Consider the following 8,479-nt stretch of genomic DNA (forward strand, 5'->3'; position numbering starts at 1 on the left):
TGGCGACTTATTTCGAATTTGCGTACGTGTCGTATCGGATGTGAGGTTGGACTAAATTTTTACGAGCGAGCGGAGCGAGCGAGCAACGATCACAATTTGCAAGGTATACATATACCTTGCAATATGCATATATATCGTGTTAGTACCTAATTTTGTTAGCCACTTCGGACATCACATTGGACTGTAGTATGTGGAAATAGTACTATTTATGTGAAACTATTCACAAACTGTAAACATTTGTCAGCAGGCAATAGGATAAATACTTCCGGCTCCTCTGGCTGGTGCGAATGTTTCAATGTCCGTATGTGCCAAACCGTTAGATTGTGATACACCTTCACGCGTCTCTCGCTCGCTGCGCTCGCTCGAAAACTATAGCCTAACCTAAAACCAATCCCTCTTGCGTTAGTCATTCGATATGAAGGCGACTTATTTCGAATTTGCGAACGTGTCGGATCGGATGTGAGGTTGGACTAAATTTTTACGAGCGAGCGGAGCGAGCGAGCAACTATCACAATTTGCAAGGTATACATATACCTTGCAATATGCATATATATCGAGTTAGTACCTAATTTTGTCAGCCACTTCGGACATCACATTGCACTGTAGTATGTCGAAATAGAACTATTTATGCGAAACTATTCACAAACTGTAAACATTTGTCAGCAGGCTATAGGATAAAGACTTCCGGCTCCTCGGGCTGGTGCGAATGTTTCAATGTCAGTATGTGCCAAACCGTTGGACTGTGACACACCTTTACCCGTCTCTCGCTCGCTGCGCTCGCTCGAAAAGTATAGCGTAACCTAAAACCAATCCATCTTGCGTTCATTATTCGATATGGTGGCGACTTATTTCGAATTTGCGAACGTGTCGGATCGGATGTGAGGTTGGACTAAATTTTTACGAGCGAGCGGAGCGAGCGAGCATCGATCACAATATGCAAGGTATACATATACCTTGCAATATGCATATATATCGTGTTAGTACCTAATTTCGTCAGCCACTTCGGACATCACATTGCCCTGTAGTATGTGGAAATAGTACTATTTATGTGGAACTGTTCACAAACTGTAAACATTTGTCAGCAGGCAATAGGATAAATACTTCCGGCTCCTCTGGCTGGTGAGAATGTTTCAATGTCAGTATGTGCCAAACCGTTGGATTGTGACACACCTTTACGCGTCTCTCGCTCGCTGCGCTCGCTCGAAAACTATAGCGTAACCTAAAACCAATCCATCTTGCGTTCATTATTCGATATGGTGGCGACTTATTTCGAATTTGCGAACGTGTCGGATCGGATGTGAGGTTGGACTAAATTTTTACGAGCGAGTGGTGCGAGCGAGCATCGATCACAATATGCAAGGTATACATATACCTTGCAATATGCATATATATCGTGTTAGTACCTAATTTCGTCAGCCACTTCGGACATCACATTGCCCTGTAGTATGTGGAAATAGTACTATTTATGTGAAACTATTCACAAACTGTAAACATTTGTCAGCAGGCAATATGATAAAGACATCCGGATCCTCGGGCTGGTGCGAATGTTTCAATGTCAGTATGTGCCAAACCGTTGGATTGTGACACACCTTTACGCGTCTCTCGCTCGCTGCGCTCGCTCGAAAGCTGTAGCCTAACCTAAAACCAATCCATCTTGCGTTCATTATTCGATATGGTGGCGACTTATTTCGAATTTGCGAACGTGTCGGATCGGATGTGAGGTTGGACTAAATTTTTACGAGCGAGCGGAGCGAGCGAGCAACGATCACAATTTGCAAGGTATACATATACCTTATATTGCCTTGCATATATTTCGTGTTAGTACCTAATTTTGTCAGCCACTTCGGACATCACATTGGACTGTAGTATGTGGAAATAGTACTATTTATGTGAAACTATTCACAAACTGTAAACATTTGTCAGCAGGCAATAGGATAAAGACTTCCGGCTCCTCGGGCTGGTGCGAATGTTTCAATGTCCGTATGTGCCAAACCGTTGGATTGTGACACACCTTTACGCGTCTCTCGTTCGCTGCGCTCGCTCGAAAACTATAGCGTAACCTAAAACCAATCCATCTTGCGCTCATTATTCGATATGGTGGCGACTTATTTCGAATTTGCGAACGTGTCGGATCGGATGTGAGGTTGGACTAAATTTTTACGATCGAGCGGAGCGAGCGAGCAACGATCACAATTTGCAAGGTATACATATACCTTATATTGCCTTGCATATATTTCGTGTTAGTACCTAATTTTGTCAGCCACTTCAGACATCACATTGGACTGTAGTATGTGGAAATAGTACTATTTATGTGAAACTATTCACAAACTGTAAACAATTGTCAGCAGGCAATAGGATAAAGACTTCCGGCTCCTCGGGCTGGTGCGAATGTTTCAATGTCAGTATGTGCCAAACCGTTGGATTGTGACACACCTTTACGCGTCTCTCGCTCGCTGCGCTCGCTCGAAAACTATAGCGTAACCTAAAACCAATCCATCTTGCGTTCATTATTCGATATGGTGGCGACTTATTTCGAATTTGCGAACGTGTCGGATCGGATGTGAGGTTGGACTAAATTTTTACGAGCGAGCGGAGCGAGCGAGCATCGATCACAATATGCAAGGTATACATATACCTTGCAATATGCATATATATCGTGTTAGTACCTAATTTCGTCAGCCACTTCGGACATCACATTGCCCTGTAGTATGTGGAAATAGTACTATTTATGTGAAACTATTCACAAACTGTAAACATTTGTCAGCAGGCAATAGGATAAAGACATCCGGCTCCTCGGGCTGGTGCGAATGTTTCAATGTCAGTATGTGCCAAACCGTTGGATTGTGACACACCTTTACGCGTCTCTCGCTCGATGCGCTCGCTCGAAAGCTGTAGCCTAACCTAAACCCAATCCATCTTGCGTTAGTCATTCGATATGGTGGCGACTTATTTCGAATTTGCGAACGTGTCGGATCGGATGTGAGGTTGGACTAAATTTTTACGAGCGAGCGGAGCGAGCGAGCAACGATCACAATTTGCAAGGTATACATATACCTTATATTGCCTTGCATATATTTCGTGTTAGTACCTAATTTTGTCAGCCACTTCAGACATCACATTGGACTGTAGTATGTGGAAATAGTACTATTTATGTGAAACTATTCACAAACTGTAAACAATTGTCAGCAGGCAATAGGATAAAGACATCCGGCTCCTCGGGCTGGTGCGAATGTTTCAATGTCAGTATGTGCCAAACCGTTGGATTGTGACACACCTTTACGCGTCTCTCGCTCGCTGCGCTCGCTCGAAAACTATAGCGTAACCTAAAACCAATCCATCTTGCGTTCATTATTCGATATGGTGGCGACTTATTTCGAATTTGCGAACGTGTCGGATCGGATGTGAGGTTGGACTAAATTTTTACGAGCGAGCGGAGCGAGCGAGCATCGATCACAATATGCAAGGTATACATATACCTTGCAATATGCATATATATCGTGTTAGTACCTAATTTCGTCAGCCACTTCGGACATCACATTGCCCTGTAGTATGTGGAAATAGTACTATTTATGTGAAACTATTCACAAACTGTAAACATTTGTCAGCAGGCAATAGGATAAAGACATCCGGCTCCTCGGGCTGGTGCGAATGTTTCAATGTCAGTATGTGCCAAACCGTTGGATTGTGACACACCTTTACGCGTCTCTCGCTCGATGCGCTCGCTCGAAAGCTGTAGCCTAACCTAAACCCAATCCATCTTGCGTTAGTCATTCGATATGAAGGCAACTTATTTCGAATTTGCGAACGTGTCGGATCGTATGTGAGGTTGGACTAAATTTTTACGAGCGAGCGGAGCGAGCGAGCAACGATCACAATTTGCAAGGTATACATATACCTTATATTGCCTTGCATATATTTCGTGATAGTACCTAATTTTGTCAGCCATTTCGGACATCACATTGGACTGTAGTATGTGGAAATAGTACTATTTATGTGAAACTATTCACAAACTGTAAACATTTGTCAGCAGGCAATAGGATAAAGACTTCCGGCTCCTCGGGCTGGTGCGAATGTTTCAATGTCCGTATGTGCCAAACCGTTGGATTGTGACACACCTTTACGCGTCTCTCGTTCATTGCGCTCGCTCGAAAACTATAGCGTAACCTAAAACCAATCCATCTTGCGTTCATTATTCGATATGGTGGCGACTTATTTCGAATTTGCGAACGTGTCGGATCGGATGTGAGGTTGGACTAAATTTTTACGAGCGAGCGGAGCGAGCGAGCAACGATCACACTTTGCAAGGTATACATATACCTTATATTGCCTTGCATATATTTCGTGTTAGTACCTAATTTTGTCAGCCACTTCAGACATCACATTGGACTGTAGTATGTGGAAATAGTACTATTTATGTGAAACTATTCACAAACTGTAAACATTTGTCAGCAGGCAATAGGATAAAGACTTCCGGCTCCTCGGGCTGGTGCGAATGTTTCAATGTCCGTATGTGCCAAACAGTTGGATTGTGACACACCTTTACGCGTCTCTCGTTCGCTGCGCTCGCTCGAAAACTATAGCGTAACCTAAAACCAATCCATCTTGCGTTCATTATTCGATATGGTGGCGACTTATTTCGAATTTGCGTACGTGTCGTATCGGATGTGAGGTTGGACTAAATTTTTACGAGCGAGCGGAGCGAGCGAGCAACGATCACAATTTGCAAGGTATACATATACCTTGCAATATGCATATATATCGTGTTAGTACCTAATTTTGTTAGCCACTTCGGACATCACATTGCACTGTAGTATGTCGAAATAGTACTATTTATGTGAAACTATTCACAAACTGTAAACATTTGTCAGCAGGCTATAGGATAAAGACTTCCGGCTCCTCGGGCTGGTGCGAATGTTTCAATGTCAGTATGTGCCAAACCGTTGGATTGTGACACACCTTTACGCGTCTCTCGCTCGCTGCGTTCGCTCGAAAACTATAGCGTACCTAAAACCAATCCATCTTGCGTTCATTATTCGATATGGTGGCGACTTATTTCGAATTTGCGAACGTGTCGGATCGGATGTGAGGTTGGACTAAATTTTTACGAGCGAGCGGAGCGAGCGAGCAACGATCACAATTTGCAAGGTATACATATACCTTGCAATATGCATATATATCGTGTTAGTACCTAATTTTGTCAGCCACTTCGGACATCACATTGCACTGTAGTATGTCGAAATAGTACTATTTATGTGAAACTATTCACAAACTGTAAACATTTGTCAGCAGGCTATAGGATAAAGACTTCCGGCTCCTCGGGCTGGTGCGAATGTTTCAATGTCAGTATGTGCCAAACAGTTGGATTGTGACACACCTTTACGCGTCTCTCGCTCGCTGCGCTCGCTCGAAAACTATAGCGTAACCTAAAACCAATCCATCTTGCGTTCATTATTCGATATGGTGGCGACTTATTTCGAATTTGCGAACGTGTCGGATCGGATGTGAGGTTGGACTAAATTTTTACGAGCGAGCGGAGCGAGCGAGCATCGATCACAATATGCAAGGTATACATATACCTTGCAATATGCATATATATCGTGTTAGTACCAAATTTTGTCAGCCACTTCGGACATCACATTGCACTGTAGTATGTCGAAATAGTACTATTTATGTGAAACTATTCACAAACTGTAAACATTTGTCAGCAGGCTATAGGATAAAGACTTCCGGCTCCTCGGGCTGGTGCGAATGTTTCAATGTCAGTATGTGCCAAACCGTTGGATTGTGACACACCTTTACGCGTCTCTCGCTCGCTGCGCTCGCTCGAAAACTATAGCGTAACCTAAAACCAATCCATCTTGCGTTCATTATTCGATATGGTGGCGACTTATTTCGAATTTGCGAACGTGTCGGATCGGATGTGAGGTTGGACTAAATTTTTACGAGCGAGCGGAGCGAGCGAGCATCGATCACAATATGCAAGGTATACATATACCTTGCAATATGCATATATATCGTGTTAGTACCTAATTTCGTCAGCCACTTCGGACATCACATTGCCCTGTAGTATGTGGAAATAGTACTATTTATGTGAAACTATTCACAAACTGTAAACATTTGTCAGCAGGCAATAGGATAAATACTTCCGGCTCCTCTGGCTGGTGCGAATGTTTCAATGTCCGTATGTGCCAAACCGTTAGATTGTGATACACCTTCATGCGTCTCTCGCTCGCTGCGCTCGCTCGAAAACTATAGCCTAACCTAAAACCAATCCCTCTTGCGTTAGTCATTCGATATGAAGGCGACTTATTTCGAATTTGCGAACGTGTCGGATCGGATGTGAGGTTGGACTAAATTTTTACGAGCGAGCGGAGCGAGCGAGCAAGGATCACAATTTGCAAGGTATACATATACCTTGCAATATGCATATATATCGTGTTAGTACCAAATTTTGTCAGCCACTTCGGACATCACATTGCACTGTAGTATGTCGAAATAGTACTATTTATGTGAAACTATTCACAAACTGTAAACATTTGTCAGCAGGCTATAGGATAAAGACTTCCGGCTCCTCGGGCTGGTGCGAATGTTTCAATGTCAGTATGTGCCAAACCGTTGGACTGTGACACACCTTTACGCGTAGCTCGCTCGCTGCGCTCGCTCGAAAACTATAGCGTAACCTAAAACCAATCCATCTTGCGTTCATTATTCGATATGGTGGCGACTTATTTCAAATTTGCGAACGTGTCGGATCGGATGTGAGGTTGGACTAAATTTTTACGAGCGAGCGGAGCGAGCGAGCAACGATCACAATTTGCAAGGTATACATATACCTTGCAATATGCATATATATCGTGTTAGTACCTAATTTCGTCAGCCACTTCGGACATCACATTGCCCTGTATTATGTGAAAATAGTACTATTTATGTGAAACTATTCACAAACTGTAAACATTTGTCAGCAGGCAATATGATAAAGACATCCGGCTCCTCGGGCTGGTGCGAATGGTTCAATGTCAGTATGTGCCAAACCGTTGGATTGTGACACACCTTTACGCGTCTCTCGCTCGCAGCGCTCGCTCGAAAGCTGTAGCCTAACCTAAACCCAATCCATCTTGCGTTAGTCATTCGATATGAAAGCAACTTATTTCGAATTTGCGAACGTGACGGATCGTATGTGAGGTTGGACTAAATTTTTACGAGCGAGCGGAGCGAGCGAGCAACGATCACAATTTGCAAGGTATACATATACCTTATATTGCCTTGCATATATTTCGTGTTAGTACCTAATTTTGTCAGCCACTTCGGACATCACATTGGACTGTAGTATGTGGAAATAGTACTATTTATGTGAAACTATTCACAAACTGTAAACATTTGTCAGCAGGCAATAGGATAAAGACTTCCGGCTCCTCGGGCTGGTGCGAATGTTTCAATGTCCGTATGTGCCAAACCGTTGGATTGTGACACACCTTTACGCGTCTCTCGTTCGCTGCCCTCGCTCGAAAACTATAGCGTAACCTAAAACCAATCCATCTTGCGTTCATTATTCGATATGGTGGCGACATATTTCGAATTTGCGAACGTGTCGGATCGGATGTGAGGTTGGACTAAATTTTTACGAGCGAGCGGAGCGAGCTAGCAACGATCACAATTTGCAAGGTATACATATACCTTATATTGCCTTGCATATATTTCGTGTTAGTACCTAATTTTGTCAGCCACTTCGGACATCACATTGGACTGTAGTAAGTGGAAATAGTACTATTTATGTGAAACTATTCACAAACTGTAAACATTTGTCAGCAGGCTATAGGATAAAGACTTCCGGCTCCTCGGGCTGGTGCGAATGTTTCAATGTCAGTATGTGCCAAACCGTTGGATTGTGACACACCTTTACGCGTCTCTCGCTCGCTGCGCTCGCTCGAAAACTATAGCGTAACCTAAAACCAATCCATCTTGCGTTCATTATTCGATATGGTGGCGACTTATTTCGAATTTGCGAACGTGTCGGATCGGATGTGAGGTTGGACTAAATTTTTACGAGCGAGCGGAGCGAGCGAGCATCGATCACAATATGCAAGGTATACATATACCTTGCAATATGCATATATATCGTGTTAGTACCTAATTTCGTCAGCCACTTCGGACATCACATTGCCCTGTAGTATGTGGAAATAGTACTATTTATGTGAAACTATTCACAAACTGTAAACATTTGTCAGCAGGCAATAGGATAAATACTTCCGGCTCCTCTGGCTGGTGCGAATGTTTCAATGTCCGTATGTGCCAAACCGTTAGATTGTGATACACCTTCATGCGTCTCTCGCTCGCTGCGCTCGCTCGAAAACTATAGCCTAACCTAAAACCAATCCCTCTTGCGTTAGTCATTCGATATGAAGGCGACTTATTTCGAATTTGCGAACGTGTCGGATCGGATGTGAGGTTGGACTAAATTTTTACGAGCGAGCGGAGCGAG

This window comes from Bombus terrestris, unplaced genomic scaffold, assembly GCF_910591885.1.
Source record: "Bombus terrestris unplaced genomic scaffold, iyBomTerr1.2, whole genome shotgun sequence".
NCBI lineage: Eukaryota > Metazoa > Arthropoda > Insecta > Hymenoptera > Apidae > Bombus > Bombus terrestris.